Below are 18,615 nucleotides of genomic sequence, written 5' to 3'. Positions count from 1 at the left end.
GAGAGAAGTGGAATATTTGGGTCACATGATAAGTGAGGAAGGAATTAAACCCACTCATGCCTTATTAGCTACTATAAAGAAGTGTTCTCAGCCTGATAATAAAGATCAGTTAAGATCTTTTCTGGGATTGTATGAATACTATTCCAGATTTGTGCAAAGTTTTGCCTTACAAACTGAACCTTTCCAGAAACTATTAAGGAAAAATGCAAAATTTGAATGGGAGGAAGAACAAGTGGAGGTGTTCAATGTTTTGAAGAGGATGATCGTCGAAGCACCAGCTATACAACTTTTTAATGATAAAGCTACATCGGTGGTGACTGTGGATGCTAGTAATTTGGGGATTGGTGCTATGATCACTCAATTGTAAGAAGGACAGGAAACCAGAGTGGTATTTGCATCTCGCAGACTTTCATCATCTGAGAAAAATTACAGTACAATTGAGAAGGAAGCTTTGGCTTGTGTATGGGGTATTCACAATTTTTCCACTCACTTGTGGGGTAGTGAATATTTGGTGGTGACTGATTATAAACCTTTAATGTATTTATGGAATGACAAGGGCATGAGCAATGCTAGTCCCAGATTGGTTCGATTGTTGTCTAAAATGCATGTTTTTAATTTCAAAATGAAACACATTCAAGGTGGGGATAATTGCAGAGCTGATTTTCTATCCAGATGTCCAGTGAGTGAGGGTGAGGACTCTTCTAGTACTGGTGAAGAGGAGAAAGAGATGGTGATTGGCATGATTGATGGCCTCGTTGCATCAGATGGGGTTATTTCAAGAGAGTGTTGGGAGAACAAAGTAGGAAATTATCCCATTCTAACAAATTTGAAGGGTTACATCAGGACGGGGTGGCCAAGATATGCTCAATTGATGGAAGAATTAAAAGCATTCTTTAAGGTGAAAGAGAAATTAAGGGTGGAAAATAATTTGGTTATGAGAGGCACTAAATTGATCCCTCCATCTGAACTAAGGGGTGGGTTGGTCAAACTAGCTCACAAGGGGCACACAGGAATTACAAGCACTAGGAAGAAATTACGTTTGTATTACTGATGGCCTGGGATGAATGCGATTGTGGAAGTAATGATTGATAGTTGCGGTGTATGTTCACAAGCTTAAAAAAACTATAAGTGTATGAAATACTCCTCTGTGTCCTGTAGATTTCCCCTCGAGGCCGTGGGGAAAAATTGGTATGGATTTTATTGGACCTATTGAGGGATTGAATGGAGGGAAGAGATTTGTGTTGGTGGTTGTGGATTATCATTCGAAATGGGTGTTGTATGAATTCTTAAGGGAACCTAACACTACATGTGTGATTACATTTTTAAAGAATCTATTTCAGTCAGAAGGTATTCCAGCTTTTGTGGTTACAGATAATGGGGTACAGTTTGTCTCCCATAACATGAAAACATTTCTAAACAACCTAGGGATCAAACATTTAACAACTGCACTCCATAGTCCCCATGGGATGGTGGAGAGGGTGAATCGGATGAGAAAGGAAACAATTCAACTGTTCATTGAAGCTGGTGGGTCGGTTCAAGAAGCGATAGGAGATAGAATTTGGTGCTATCATAACACTCCCCATTCTACGACTGGAGTAACTCCTTTTGCGTTTAACGAGTAGTCACCTATGTGGGTAATTGAGAACTCTGATCTAGACAAAAATATTCCCAGTTTTGAATCAATGAAGGACAAAGTGGTAGGTTCGCAGATGAAGGCCAAGAGTAGATGTGATCAGATTAAAAAAGTGAAAGATGTTGATTTCAAAGTTGGGGATCGCGTAAGGATAAGGAGACCTTACAAAGTGAAAGGTTCCAAGTATTTTCAGGAAACAAAGGTGGTTCAGGTATCCAAGCATTCTGTTAAAGTAGAAGATGGAAAGTGGTGGAGTAAAAGGAAAGTGGCCAGAGTGGACAAAGGTGTGGACACACTTAGCTTCCAATCACAGGATAAGGGTTCTGAAGATCATGAGAGTGGTCTGAGAAGAGTGAATGATTTGCAGGATGGCATGATGTTTTACTGGACTGGAGTGATGGATGATGTTAACGTTATTGAGCAGGAAAATGTTCTGAATCATACTCGGCGTGAAACATCCAGTGTGTTTGGGAAGCAGAACGCTGTGCGAGATAAGATTCAGGAGCCAGTTCAAGATAAGTCTCCTAACAGATTCCTTCCCAAAAGAGTTACTGGCAAGCCTAAATATTTGGATGATTTTGTGTTGAATTAATTGTTTTGTTGCTGTCATTGAAGAAGGGGGATGTTTTATGTTCAGTAAGTCTTTGACTGTTTTAGTTATGGGGCAAGCTCACAAGCGCACTGTAATCATGGCTCACGAGCGCTCTGTATTGGAATGTTTGTTTTCATCTGCAACAGCGTTCTGAGGAAGCCAGTTGTTTGGTGGTTTCTTAGAGGCTGGTTGCTGGGGGACATTTAAGCTTTGATTCATAAAATAAAACGTTATTAATTTACCTTGTGTGTGGAGAGCTTTTCATCCAGCCTCACAACAATTTGTAAGTTGGGTTTCAGGCACGATTCATTTTATTGACTGGTAATGTAGTAGAATTATTGGTTTGCACTTACAGTGGCCAGCGACGTGAAGCATCATCTGTTTGTGTTCTTCGAATAATGATAATTTATACATTACATATATTCGCATTCATAAATTCTAGTAAGGGTTTGGATTTAAGTCTGACCATTTTGTTTCAATATTTACTGTAGTGCGTAGATACTCTTACTTTCATTCAATATACTAAATTCACTGTGTACATAGCATTCCTTTTGGTGATACTCCTGTTGTTGTACCTCCAATTGGAAACCACCATCTAGATATTTCCCAGAATTCAAACTTAAAAAATAAGACAATGTTCATACTCATATATTCATCAGAAGTAGACAAACACTTTTCACTTCTGGGCCTACTATTAGTGTGTTTCAGTAGCTTTCTTGAACAGGTTTAATCTTTCTATCAATGTAGTAATTTTCTTTTCAACTGTGAATTTTTTTCACCGTGTATTTCTGTTTTATTTTTACCTTGATGTGTGTAGAGCCCCTGGCACATTTTTCATTCTTACTAGAACTCATCAGAATAATGTAGCAAATGCTATGTGTTGAAGAAATCTGATAACCCCTACTGATGGGATGTTCACAACTGAGAACATATTTGTGTGCTGCAGATGAGTTTGTGTTCAATTGTCAACTTTTGTTTCTGGTTTACAAGCTGCCAATTTGCAGTTAGAATCATCCACGGTAAATACTTGTTGTGCAGGGACTCCGACATTTGCAGTAATAAACAGCCCTGCACATCCTTATTGAAGACCACAACCTTATCTTTTCTTGGAGTCAGAAAACACCATCCTCACTTGCCAGCTCATGCATCAATTGTTGAAATACCGCTGAAGTGGTATGGTACCAACCCAAATGGCAAACTTTTAAATTCATACAAACCAAACATATTTGTGAATTTCTGAAGGACCAGACCTTTAATTGATTGCTTTTTGATTACAGGCCCCAGAGAGTTCAATGTAGGATACATGGGCATTCTTTACTATGGTCAGCATTTTCCCACTAGTGGCTAATGGGAACCAGTCTACCAACATATTAATCGTTAGATTTCTGAACCCCACACATAGCCTAACCTTGTGATTGGATCAGCAGGCAACACCTGGTGGGATCAACCAAAGGGGAGACTCTTTTGCATCTTTCACACCGTTCCTTTCCAGTTGATCTATTCCACATTCTTTTCTATTGTTCCTATTGTTGTACCTCCAATTGGAAATCATCCTCTAGATATTTCCCAGAATTAAAATGTAAAAATTAACACAATGGTCAAACCCATATGTTCATCAGCAGTAGAGAAACGCCTTTCACTTCTGGGCCTCCAATTGGTGCGTTTAAGTAGCTTTCTTGAACAGGTTAAGCTTTCTATCAATGTAGCCATTTTCTTTTCAACTGTGAATTCTTTTTCACAGTGTATTTCTGTTTTTTTCCTTGAAATGTGTAGAGCCCCCGGCACATATTTCATTCTTACTAGAACTCATCAGAATAATGTAGCAGATGCTATTTGTTGAAGAAAGCTGTTATCCCTCACCGATTGGATGTTCATAACTGAGAACATATTTGTGTGCTGCAGATGAGTTTGTGTTAAATTGTCAACTCTTGTTTTTGGTTTACAAGCTGCCAATTTGCAGTTAAAATCATCCACAGTAAATACTTGTTGTGCAGGGACTCTGACATTTGCAGTAGTAAACAGCCCTACACATCCTTATCGGAGATCACACCTTATATTTTCTTGGAATGAGAAAACACTATCATCACTTGCCAGCTCATGCATCAATTGTTTAAATATCTCTGAAGTGATACGGTACCAACCCAAATGGCAAACTCTTAAATTCATACAAACAAACATATTTGTGAATTTCTGATGGACCAGACCTTTAATTGAATGCTATTTGATTTCGGGCACCTGAAAGTTTGCTGTTGTAGGATACATGGGCATTCCTTACTGTGGTCAGCATCTTCCCACTAGTTGCCAATGGGAACCAGTCTATCAAGGTAGTAATCATTAGATTTCTGAACACCACACATAGCCTAACCTTGTGATTGGATCAGCGGGCAACACCTGGTGTGACCAACCAAAGGGGAGACTCTCTTGGACCTTTCACACCGTTCCTTCCCAATTGATCTATTCCATGTTCTTTTTTTATCAATTAGCTTCAGGAATATGTTTTAAATTGAATGCCCATGACTAACGGGCTGATTACGAGTTTGGCGGTAAGGTCACCACCATGGAAAAAGAGTGGTTTTATCTAACGCCAAATCGGCGGTCCGTCCACCTAATTATGAGTTGAGTGGGTGTGCATAGGAAAGACCACTGTGGCACAGCCATCACTGCCAAGAATTGCAGACTGCGACGGCAGCGATCGAGGCCAATACGTATGTTTGAGGGTGGACTGCCAGTTCCACCCCCAGTACAGTCACAATGCACCTTGCCACAGGTGTGACTGTGGTGGCCAAACCACCACACCTGAGCTGGCGGAAACGGAGGGATAAAAGGCAGAAACTCACCGTCACTCATCTGCACACGTACCTTGACGTCATGGAGCCAATAGTACACATCCTGCCACTGCTGCTGCTTGATGACCGCCAAAACCCACGCCGTCATGGACGCAACCTACAGTAAATCCTCATCTCACCCATTTACATTTGCATTCCAGTTCACAGATGCACAGACAGTTGCAATATAATGTCCAGGGTAGCCCCAGAACAAAAATGATTAGTGTGTCCCTGTCTGGAATAGCCAATAATGTTTGCATCTAGGTCACCTTTCTGGTGTCCTCTTCACAATAGTGCTGTGTGTCCACAATACACTAACACAATAGCAGGTCTATACTAACATCACAGGAAATAATCACTGTGACACCCTTAAACTTCACACAGGCTATGTTCAGTATTGACAGAGAACAAATCTAAGTAGGGATGCAGCATTATAATCAGGAATACCTTCTATGCTACAGTACTGTACTAGACCATCACACATCAGGCACATCAAACAAACACATTTGGAAAATGCTATCCTAAATAATACACCTAAAAACTAATGCAAGCCCGCCATGGAAATACCCCCCTGCAGAACAGGCTTGTTACAATCCGGGGGCTCCCTAAAACTCTGGGTCCCTGGCCCACAGTCCACTTTGCCCATGCACCTAAATATTTCTGTGTATAGTCCCCTAGGCTGCAAGTATAGCCAGGACATACAATAGAATCACCAAGGGGTATATTTATACTCCGTCTTTGCCGAATGTGCCAAACATTTTGACGCACATTCAGCGCAAACTTTGCCCCATATTTAAACTTTGATGCCTGAGCCCTAGGACGTCATGTGCATCATTTTTTGGATGCGGCAACCCGCCTTGCGTTAATCATATGCAAGGTAGGCGTTCCCGTCCCAAAAATGACTTAAACGGCCGTGCGTCGTATTTATGCTTTCGGGCAAAAATGACGCACGTCCGGGAGGTGGAGCCGGAAAATGACGCACAGCCCGATTTGCATCAAAATTTAACACCTGGGTCAGGGCAGGCGTTAAAATGGGGCAAACACACCTGTATTTAATCAGAACACACAGAAGCAACAGCAGAGCAGCAGAGCAGCAAAAGGGAGACATGGAGGTGCTTCTCATCCAGCGTGCACGCAGACGCAGAGCCCAGCAACAACAACAGCAGCTACCACAACAGCAGCAGGGACCCCAAAAGGCAGCGCAGAAGGCAGGACAGAATATTCCGCACCAGAACAACCCTCCATGGCCTCAGGGAACATGACATCATCCAGAGGTACAGGTTGAACTGGCAGGACATTCAGCAGCTGCTGCAAAACATTGAGCCACAGTTGGCACCCACCTTGCTGACACCCCGCACCATCCCAACAGAAACCAAGCTGCTTGCCGTACTTCACATGCTGGCAAGTGGCTCTTTTCAAACAACTGGTGCCCTGGTTGCCGGAATATAACAGCCATCCTTCTCTGCCTTTTTACCCAAAGTACTGGATGCCATAATTGGACTCACACCCCGCCACATCGGCTTCCCTAACACACTGCAGAAGCAGCAGGAAACAAAACAGGGGTTCTACCTCATTAGTGGCTTCCCACACGTTCTTGGTGCAATCGACTGCACACATGTACACCTTGTGCCACCTTCTGCAACTGAACACCTCTACCGCAACAGGAAGCACACACATTCCATCAATGGGCCGGCCATTGTCGATCACCAAGGATTGATCACCAACATCGTGGCAAAATATCCTGGGAGTGTGCATTACTCATTCATCTTCCGTCACAGCACCATCAATCAACACTTCCAGGATAGACGGTATGGCAATGGACTACTTGTTGGTAAGTACAAAAACCTACTTATAGACTCACTGCACAGCAACCCTCTAGGACACACAACACATACACCACAACAGCAACATGTCGACAGGAACACACTGAGGTTGTGACATCGCTAGGCATGTTTCATAGGTCACCATTGAACCTGTCACACATCTGAAATGACTGTACAGCCTAATGTTAAGACGTCAATGATCACAACGTTTGGAGTGTGTTGCCTAAATGTCACCTTGCAAATTGTAAGCGTCTCAAATATGTATACATTAATCCATTGCATAAGCCGAAAGGTATGTGATGTCCAGGGTACATTGATATGAACGTGTTAACAACACTGTCAATTTTAACCTGTGTATGTAACTATCATCTCACCCCCAGTGAAGACACAGGGACACCTGTATCACAAGTCACAATGCTAGGGAGGGCACACTGTACTGCAAATCGCAAAACATTCTGCTTACAACCGGTCAGCAGCCAAACACTTGTTCAGCCAAGGAAACAACACAATGCAGATGGTACATCCTACAAGCCTAAGATGCAACACAATAACACAAAAGAGTCACAGACAACACAAGAAAACTACTGCCATGCAAGCTGATATAAATGGGGCAAGCTGCATCAACATGATCCCATTCATTTTCTCTTTCAGCTGATCAGGGGTATGGGATCCAGCCATGGATTATGACACCCATTGGCAACCCAAGTACTGCAGCAGAGCGTGCCTACAATGAGGCACATAGGAGGGCACGCAGCATAGTCGAGAGGACTTTCGGCATCCTCAAGTCGAGATTCAGGTGCCTCGACATCACTAGTGGTAGCCTCCTATATTCCACTGAAATGGTCTGGAAAATCATTCTAACTTGTGCCGTCCTGCACAACATTTGCATTAGAAGGAACATTCCCCTCCTGGAACCAGAGCCACACATGCCTGAAGAGGAGGAAGAGGAGAACGGTGGCCTGCAACATGAGGGGGAACAACAAAACACAGCCGCTGGATTGCGTAGGCACCAACACATCGTGAACAATTACTTTTAAATATAATCACCATCACCACTTTATAAACTAATGTAAATAAACACCAATAATAATCACCATATCATGGTCTGGCTAATCATTTGTGCTCACCTTTATCTCTATCTATCAGAATAAGAGTGTTGCCTCATGGAGCATTGCTGATATACCGATCATGACACAGAAAATCCGAGAGCAATTGTGATGCGTATCATACAACGGTCACATACACACACACTGTAAATGACATAGATCCTGTACATTTCACCTTTGAAGGGCAATAGCAGAGGACCACACCTATTTCACACATACATGTTGGAAACATGGTTCATCGCAGCATATGGCACACAACTAAGACACCATCACTCAATAAGGGGAAAACAAGCTTCATACATGAGGCAGCTGATGTGCTTTTGCATCAGTAACAGGAATGTATGACCAGACCCTTGATAGCAGTAAGTCCAACTGCGTCCAATCTTTGCAAGGACTATCTGTGACTAGAGTTCCATATAAGCAGAACATAGACAGCACAAGTGCCACACATATGGCAAGCATTGCACACATGACATTCCATGTACATGTCAGCTCATTTCCTAACTCCTGACACACCCATGCACCTGGTCACAACCCACCTGTCTGAAGAGGTCCATGGAATAGTAATATGTGTACCCCGATATTCCCTCCTCTACACACACAGACTAACAATAGTAATCTAGTGTGCTACACCCTTTCCTATTGTATACCATTGTCATTGTACATCTGACTGCATGGACGTCCGGTCAATTAATACACTGGCTTGTAGTTTCTAAGCCCTGTTATCACCTGTAGCTTGCTTTCCGTGTGAAAGGTACTGTTGGCCATTTGAATGCAAATCTCACCTACAGGACTTGTGAGAAACTGATACAGCCCACACCTGTGATCACCTCCATGCACACCACCCATTTCAACAAGCACTGCCCCTGCTGATGCCTGGAACAGCATAGAAGTTGCCATTTTGTCAAATACACCGTTATGCGTTGCTAGTAATGAAGCCGTGTAACACAGCCTTTGGGTTCATGTGTCACCTTCAAAAACACAGGACATACACAGTTTTACATGTCAACTGTCTAGTTCTTCCTCCGACCAGTCTTAGTCAGACCACTGATTATGTAACTTGTGAAATTGCTGGATCCTGATTGACCCTGCATCCTGTCAGCCTGACTGGCACCTGTCTGTGCGTCACCCTAAAGATTACCTGTGGCTACATATGTACCACACTTGCTTTACCAAACCTCTCATTCCTCAGAGGGTATTTTGTCATGTGCTTCATCAATGCATACCCAAATACATTGTATAGCATTAGCTGCCTTTTAATTGTACCATATTTGTTAAATTGTCTTTGAATACCAAAATCATGGCCCATCCCTTGTCTGGGTCTCATTTATGCATGAACCACAAAGTGTGACAGTGTCCCAGGGCCATATGCAGGGATTGGGTACGGTGCCTCCAGCAGAACCAGAAACCTCTGATAATGTCCATGAAAAGTCCACAGATGCTAGGACCCTGACAGTTCACACGCTGAATTACATTGCTCACAACATATTGATGGGCTGTGTGGGGTGAATAGCTGCGAAAATAATCAGCACAGAGGCTATGATGTTCCCAGATGCAGTGGGAATTTCAGAGGCCAACCTGTGTACAAATGTTGTAATGACACCTGCCGGAACATGACACCTGAGACATGATCTCACTCAGCACACCAAGGTTGCCCTGTTGACAGTCTCATTACATGTCTTCAGTGACAGGGTGGGACCATCCCCATGTAGGTTCTCATGTCCTCATTGACTTTACTCACATTAATCTCCGAAGGATACTCAGTAGATACAGGAATAGCTACCACTGACTCATGATGAGACCTGGACGTAACTGTGACAACATACACCCCTAAAAATATACAGGATCAACATTGGACCACACACATGAACAAGACACCTCTGTGCAATTGATCACTGGAAATATGTGGACACGTGCTGCCTCGTATGCTGGTCCACCACAGCCACTGGAGAGTTGTGGCTCAGTTATATGACCTCCACTGTGGCGTCATAATACATTTGTGGTTCACCTTTGGCTGTCTGTGCCAATTACATGGTACCCACTTCGTCAATGCATGTGCCTGACTCACTTTGGGATTCACCAACAAGTGCCTAGGAAGCAGTTACCAAAAATCTAGGACATGGGATGGTGAAATTGTGGACCATTGACATGAACAAGCATCTGCCATCTATCTGGTGCATGCTTTGTCATTTGTGGTGTCTACGCTACCCAAAATCTTGGATGTTGCTACATGTATGACTAACACATGTCCTCTCTCATTTCCACAATGACTTGCATCTAAGGTTTGGACACATTATCTTCACATTCATACAAGCATATTTTCAATAATGCATCTTGTGATGCACACACACTGGGTCAACAACTACATTAGTTGCCACTGCACACACATTGAGCCATAGGCATTGAGGTATTGTACTTATGTACGTCACCTTGCTATCCTCTCCTGATGCCAAACATGCCCAAATTGTTCAATACATATATGTAGGCCACACATATGGCCATCTAGTGCATCAGCCAACCGTCAAAATCCTGTTAAGGAAGTAGCTGGTCATGGTCCGCTGCAGTATGATGTCTGACATGTGAACATACACCATCAACACCAAAGTGGGTGGAATCAGCCTATCTCAGTTGTGTCCCAAATGTAACATAACATAAAAATTGAAAAAATCTCCAAAACCAGTTCATGCACTGAAATTTTGTTTTTAGGGTTATGCGTTATTTTTTTCCACCAATTCAGATTGTGCGTCATATTTTGTGACGCACAGGAGTGAAAATTAGGCTGCATCCAAATAATTGTAAAGACAATTTACTATTATTTGGATGCAGCCTAATTTTCTCTCCTGTACGTCAAAAAATATGATGCACATTATGTATGCGTGAAAAAATATGACGCATAACGATAAATACAGCAGCCATTTTATGCAGGATGTGATGTAATAGGATATCCTGTTTACAGATTATGTACAGTGGGTGTACTTTCACTTTTACTTTGCAGTCTGTGAAGCTTCTAGACTGTGTGGCTGTGTTCAGAGTGTTGTCCAATGATTCTGTGCTCTGGTGTCATGTGTGCTATCTTACTGGTTACTTTGTGAAATAAATATTGTTGTTGTATACTGTCTGAGTGTGTTTTGTTTACAATTGTCCAGTATTGTAGTGTATTTGTTGTTTGTGGGAGTCTTTTGTGGGTAGTGCTAGTTTGGGGACAGTTGGGCTCTTTTAGTGGTTCAGTTTACTTTTTTTCGTACTCCTACTTTCCCCCTTTTCTCCTTTCTTCTTCTTTCTCCCCTATTCCCCTTTTCAGTGCTGAGATGTTGGGTTTGCCACGTCTTGGCAGGATGGGTGAGTAGGAGTTGGGGGGGTTTATATGGCTGGTGTGCCATTTCCTCCAACTCATGATCGAGGCAGGGGGCAGGGTGATACAGGGGTATCACACTGAGGCGCGAAGAATCCAGTGGGTAAAGGTGCTGCATCACTTGCAGCGCGTGTATGGGAGCCAGAGGAATGACCACAAGGTGAAGTACCGCTGGGCTGTCCTCATCACCAGGGAGCAAGATCTGCTGGACCACCTGGGAATAGTGATTGGTGGCCATGTTGGTGAGTACAAATCATGTAAATGTGCTCATTTAAAAGCTCTGTAGTGACATCAGATGATTTGTACAGTATCTGCCAGCTAAGTTGCTGACTGTGTGTAATGCTGCGGAAACATACAGGGTAAATGATGTGCTATGTGAAGGATCACAATTGCTAGCTGTCAGGAAGCACGTGCTCTGCAAACTTACAGGATACTTTTGCTTAATGTAATTTGGTGCCACCTTTGTGTCAGATAACAAAACAAAATAGGAGCCAATCATGTCTATATAGGTCACATTTGCCAGTGAAGTATAGATGTACTAAAATATTGGCAAACTTTGTTGATGCAATAGCTAGACTGACTTTAGGAACACTACATGATGCAGAAAATGAGTGCTGGCTTCACCTCAATTGATGATAGCAGTGTGGCCCAGACATATGTCTTATGTGTGTCTGGTGAGTGTGTAAGGAAAGTGGTCATGGAAGTTCTATGAATGTTAGGGATTATTGTGGTCCTTCATCTTTTTGGATACATGTCAGATCTGGATTTGAAAACATCTGGAAAAGGTGTAAGGTGCCCTCAGCTAATATCTTAGACTGGTATTTGGAGTTTGTTGTGCCACATTCCAATTAGGGAAGGCAGTCCAAAGGTATGCACATGGGTTCATATCTCTATGTTTGGTGCAAATCACCATTGCTGGGACACATCAAATGAAGAAACTGTAACAACATGAGGGCTTACAAAAGTCCCTGTCCCTCTGTACATTATACCTATGTGTCATAAATGTGTCATGTCCACATAGGCTATTTGACTGGTAATGCAGTCCTCAAGTAACCAGGCTTTGGATGTCTCTCTTGGATGCCCATGATGAGACGATTACACACCATTATTATTTCTGCTCACTAATGAAGGAGCATGTTTGCCACCACATGATAGTTAGGGCCTCTGCATATGTGTAGATATGTGTGTAACTGTCACAGGAGACCCATGCTATGTACATGTTGGCCGTGATATATCAAATGCAGTATCATCATGTCTGAATGGCTTTCATTACTTACGTCAGCTTACACATTGTTTTTGTCTTTGAAATTGTTGGTCAGTGCACAGATTCTGAGCACATTTCTTCCTTCCATGCCTTACAGGTGGACCGGCACCCTACACTGTGGGAGAGGTGGCTATATTTGAGGACCCCGACCACTCCAGTAAGTGTTGATATGTCTGTTATGTGTTGTGTTTGCTGGTGATGTGTGATGGACTCCTGTGTGTTTCACACATAGCAAGTTGTGATGCGCTGGCCAATCATTTGTCTTGTTCCATGAGTAGGATTTCAGTTTATCAAACTGTTTGAGTTGGCCAATGCTTATCCTATTGTATTATCTAGGGATTGTAGGTCAATCCTGTAGGCCCCACAATGGGAACTGGGGTGAGTCATGTGGATAACACTTGTATCAACAAGAGTCACACTGGAACTCGTCTCAGATTTAGTTTGCCTGTCAGACCCACATTCTCCCAGATTGGTACTGCAAATCGCTTTCCAACAGACTTCTGCTTTCCTATTCACCAAAGTACTTATTAAACTGTAGGTTGAACTTCCTAGCAGCATGTACTTCCACATGTAGTGCTACAAGTATGTGGAACTTGAGTGCAATGGCCTAGGTATGCATGCAAATCATGGGTGTTCTTGCAACTCTGTGTCTGTTGTAAGTCATGTCTTACTGGAAGTATATGATGTGGACCAAGGTCTGCATTTCCTGACATGTGTGGCGCTAGGATTGGTCAAGGGTTTGCTGACTCCTGGGTGTCCATGTTGTTTGGAATTGTTCGTTGTTTCTCCACCCCCCCCCCCAACACAGGCATGGGTTTGTGAATAGGGTACCTAGGACGTATGATACCAGTACGTTACACATACATGTGAATAAGTGAATGTTTTGTCAGAACCTAGTATACACACTCAGTATGGCACATGAGTACCATACTAGCAAGTCCAATTACAACTTGCAGACCATGTGGCTTTAGATTTCCATCCCGTACACTGACATCTGTAGCCCAGGCATTGCCGGAGGATGTGCAACATGATTGTTAGCTGACAACTGGCAGAACTCAGATGGCAAGTTAATGCCAGTTGTTACCCATTTTGTAGGTTTTGGATGTGCTATGTGTGATATGACCTTTGTAGGCTGGCCTGCCATGTACTTCCTCAGGGACATTCAATGATCTGTATTGTGGTATGAGCTGTTACAAGTACAGTAGATGTATTGTCTGATTTACTTCTTGTGCCATTTCACACAATGCTGTTCCTAATGTAAAATATTTGCCTTTGTCTTCACAGCTGCGAACATGACTCCCATCCAGGTCCGTGAGTTCCAGAGGCGGGCCATGAGATACCATCACATCCTGCTGGTAGAGTTGGGGTTCAGGAGAATGGCCCGTAGATACCGGAATGAACGGGCCTCCGGAGCATGGAGGGCTTTCCCACAGGGTTGCCCTACTTTGCCCACCACAGCCACCACCAGCACAACCACCAGTTCCACCCAGGTTGCACCACCCACAGCTGGGACTGTTGTCCCACCGTCTGCAGTTGTTCCAGGGCCCAGCAGTGCAACACCTTCAGGGCAGCCCACAGGCATTGGCTCTACACGCCCACAAACCTCCTCCGACGGTACCCAGACTGCCCCAGCTGCCACAGTTGACCCTGCAGCTTTCCAGGCAATGGAACGTAAAACGAACCGTGTGCTATGGAAAATTAGTCACCTGAGCCGGGATGTTCGCCATATGAACAGGCGTGTGCGGTCCATAAAGCGGACCCTCCCAAGGGCCAACCTCTAGACTTTTGTATATGGACATGATTCCCTCCCCTCCCTCCTCTTTCCTTGTTCTCATACTTAGTGGACTTAGGGGGCTTAGTGTTAGATTAGTATAGCTGTTAGTTTAGTTAGTGTTAGTGGATGGGGGGGTCCTGAATTTTTCTATTTTTACTTATTAAGTGTGTGGGTGGGTGGGTGGGGGTCTATGTTGGGGTTCTTGTGTGTTTAAAAAAAAAAAAAAAAAAAATATATATATATATATATATATATTTGTTTAGGATAGTATAGTATGTGCTTAGGTTGGTATCTGTTGTCCTCCATGTATCTCGTCTCATAAGGGGGTGAGGGGTTGATGTTTAGAACGTTTCGTTACAAGTACATTTAAGTTAGGTTAGTTAGGGACAGTTGTGGGTAATGAGTAGACAGGGTAGATTAGGGTAGGTAAGACTTTTCCCTCTGTTTCCTCTTCTGTGATTACCATTCAATAAATATATAGTGAACCCTTTACAGTATGTGTTAAATGCTTGTTGATCACGGCCTTGGCATTAGTGTACATGAATTTTGTACTATTACATTTGTGTCCTATGCTACGAACAAATCCCAACTGAGCTGTAAGATTGGCAGCTACCCCAGAGCTACCTTGCAAAGATTCCACCATTCGTTGCAACCACCAATCACAGTTAATATGGATCCCAACGTGTTTTTGTCAATAAGTATATTTTCTAAGTCACAAACAGTGCTTCCAGATTTGGTATTGGGGAACAGTTTTAGGTCTGACTGCAGTGTGATGTTCAAGGACACCCTTATAAGATGAGTTGTCATAAGCACTCTTGTAGTATCGTCTTCATGACTCACATAGATCATTTGTGACACTGTTCAGCATGATTACCTATTTGGATGTAAACTCAGACACCTTAATTCATGCAGTTTTTGGAGTGTTTGCTTAGATTTGTGTGCACTGTTATATGTGTTAGTATTGCATGGTGACAACATTTTGCGGCCACTATTTAATGACTTAGCTATCCCTTGAGGAAGCAGTATTCTGTCCAACACAGCATGATGGTGTATGGTTTCTCACTTCATCAGATATTACCCTCAGGAAGGGCAGAGTATGATGCAATCCTGGCCACTGTGCAGATTTATATGAATACATAATTTCAGGACTGTTGTATTGACAAGCTACGTTATTTGACAGGAGGCACATTTCAGTTATCTACTGCACAGTTGATGTGTCACATTACCCAGAGACAGATTTGTTGTGTAAGTGCTATTTATTGAAAAGTGCTGTAGTGCTATATGTACATTGTCCATGATTGTGAGTCCATTATAGTAACATCTTCCATTGTGATCCTACACAAGTGGTAAAGGAAAATGCATTTGACATGCTGGGGTGAAGTGTCAGACAGTGCAGAGGAACAGGATTTGCCAATGAGTAAGAGAGAGACAAGCACTGGGCAGGCTGACAAGATATACAGTGGTTAGCAGAACAGTCATTGAGTACAGTTGTTGTAAGACTGGCATGTTACAAAACACAGGACCTTGGTAATAGTTGGCCATGTGGCAGGGACTAGTGCTTCCGGGTACTTTTCCATGTGAATGTGATCTGTTCCATGTCTTCTTCTTCTGATGTGTGTGTTGCCTCCTCTGTCCTTGGTGGTGGTGGTTGTGAAGGGGCAACACACACCTCAGTGTTAGAAGACGTGGAGTCAGACATCCCGATCACTGCTACCTGTGAAGGTCTTAAGGGCAGTACTGCAGCAAGGAGGATGTGCTGATTCTTAAGAATAGCAGCCACATCATGATGGTAGGCAGCCAGGTCGGCCCTGAGGGGGTCATGATTGCATTCGTGCATGCAGTGGAAGGTTTGGGGTGCGAGGTGCTGTGGCAACTCCCTTACTGCAGTGGTGAATTCCTTGACAGTTTCTTGTAGTCCTTGCAGGATGGATGTTAGGGCTTGCATGGCTGCTGCCTGATCTGCTGATGACATCATGCACGAACGCACCCCCTCTAGGCTGGCTGCCATAGTTTACATCCCCACACGACCCTCATTGGCCAGCTCCTGCTGTACCCCAACTACAGTTCTCTCAAAGCTGGTGACTGTGTTGTCTGAGTCCTCAGCTGTATTGGAGCTGGCTGGTCTTCCAATTGGGGTGGTGGGTGGATCCTCTGCGATGGCTGCTTGTTCTGTGCTCCTCCTTGTGACTGAAGGTGGGGTCAGGGGGGTTCCAAGGACATCTTGGATGGTCTGCTGGGGAATGTTTGTCAGCTCGTCATCCATGTCATCAGGGTATTCTGGGACAGGCATATCCGCAGGAGATCCATTGTCCTCTGAAATGAAATGGGGTACAATTAGTGTGTGTGTGTTGTGGCTTTTGTGATGTGACATGCCTGCCTTGTGATGATTTTACATTGTGATCTTGTTTCCTGTTCATTGCTCCAGTCTTTCAGATGGGCATTCTCCCAGGCCTATGCCCCACCTGCATGTCACATGTATTGTGGTAAGTTATTAGACTTGTCAGCATCATCTCCTCTAGGTGTTGGTTTTGGCCAAATAGTGATTTGCCACCTTCTTGTCCTACTCAACCCTCCGTCTACATCCATTCTCATGGTGAGACCTTTCACTGGCTGTGGGTGCTCTGATGGCACTAGCAGCACACTTAACAATCTGGACCTGCCCCAGTCTCTGATCTTTCACATCCACTTATATGTAGTTGACATGTAGTGTATCCTATGCATAGCATTGTTATGGCACAATAGGGATGTTGGCATTGGTAATGTGTACAGCTGATGTTGGGAATGTGTGGTACATTGGACTGCCCTGAAAGTTGTAGCAGTGTCCTATTTTCTCCACTGACTATGCAGGTGTATTTCAGTGACCAGTTACATGTGTCCTCCCCCTCAATGCTGTTGTCTGAGCAGTATGCCATTTAGGATGTTACATTGTGACCCAGGCACAGGATGGACCCTGACATATGCAGCATGGGTGTGACCTTAGTGCTGTGCAGCTCCTAATGTTGATGACATTGGCTGATGTTTGCGACAACTATGGGCATTGACATTTGACAGGATTGGAGCCTTTGTCTTGTTTCAGGGGATTATTGGAGTTGTCATCCTCAACCCTCTAATTTAGGTGTGTATGATCCATGGGGAAGTTACTGCCATTTGCTACTTGAGCTGCACACAGAGCGGAGGTGGTAGTGGCAACTGGTGTCACTGTTACATTCCAGTTGTCGGTATAACTAGAGGTTGTTAATTGGGCCCTAGTTAATGTAGGGGGTATAGTGGCTGACGTGTGCCAGGATGTCAGTTTGATGTTGTGCCCTTCCCTCCTGGCGTGGCTTTACCTTTGCTCCATCGTTGGCATGGCAGCATGCCCCCATGGGACTGTTGTGGGTGTAGTGTTATGGTGTGCCCCAGCTTCTCTCTGTGCAGGCCATGCCCTTTACCCATGCCACTCCATGTATATGATGACTTCCATGCATTTTGTGGTCGGTATCCCCCCTGCTTACAGTTGACATTAGTGCATTATAATTCCCCATGCGACTTACCCTGCATGTGCGTTGTCTCCTGGTAGTCTGCGCTGTCCTGTCCTTGAATCCCTGTGATGATCTCCTCAGGGATGACGGCTGCAACCATCTCCTCGATGTGGTCCATGGCCTCCTAGTGTGCTGGACTCCCACCTCCAGTCTGCAGTGCTGCCTTCCTGTTCCTGGCCATCTTTTCCTTGGTCCTGCGCATGCAGTCATGCCAGCGTTTCTTGCACTCAATGACTGTTCTGTGTACTTCTGCCACACTGTTGAACTTGTCAACAATTTGTTGCCATATTGCTTCTCTCCTACTGATTGGAAACTTTGAGGTGACAAACAGTTGGTGCTGGTGTTCCGTCACCTCTTTAACCAGGATTTCCTGATCCTCTGCACTGAAGCGACACTTTCTTTTCTTCTTAAAAGTGTACTGGTTCTTGTGTGGGTCCTCCTGGCTGGTTCCTGGTCTGTTGTCATCTTCCTGGGGTCTGTACAGGCATCTGGGATCCATTTTGGCTCTCCTCTGCTGAAATGGCTGTTTGCGGGGAATTTTGACGCTATTGCGTCAAAAAACGCCACATTTCCGGTGTGCGGTGTCGTAAATTGACCCACAGTCATTTCTGCCACGTTAACGTCGTTTTGCTTTACGACTTGACGCTGCGGTGTGCGTAATTTTTTTTTACTTACACCTGTGGTTTGCGCCGCTGGGCATCAAAGTATAAATTTGACGTCAGCAC

This window comes from Pleurodeles waltl, chromosome 1_2 (genome assembly GCF_031143425.1).
Source record: "Pleurodeles waltl isolate 20211129_DDA chromosome 1_2, aPleWal1.hap1.20221129, whole genome shotgun sequence".
Taxonomy (NCBI): domain Eukaryota; kingdom Metazoa; phylum Chordata; class Amphibia; order Caudata; family Salamandridae; genus Pleurodeles; species Pleurodeles waltl.
Note: the sequence above shows the minus strand (reverse complement) of the source record.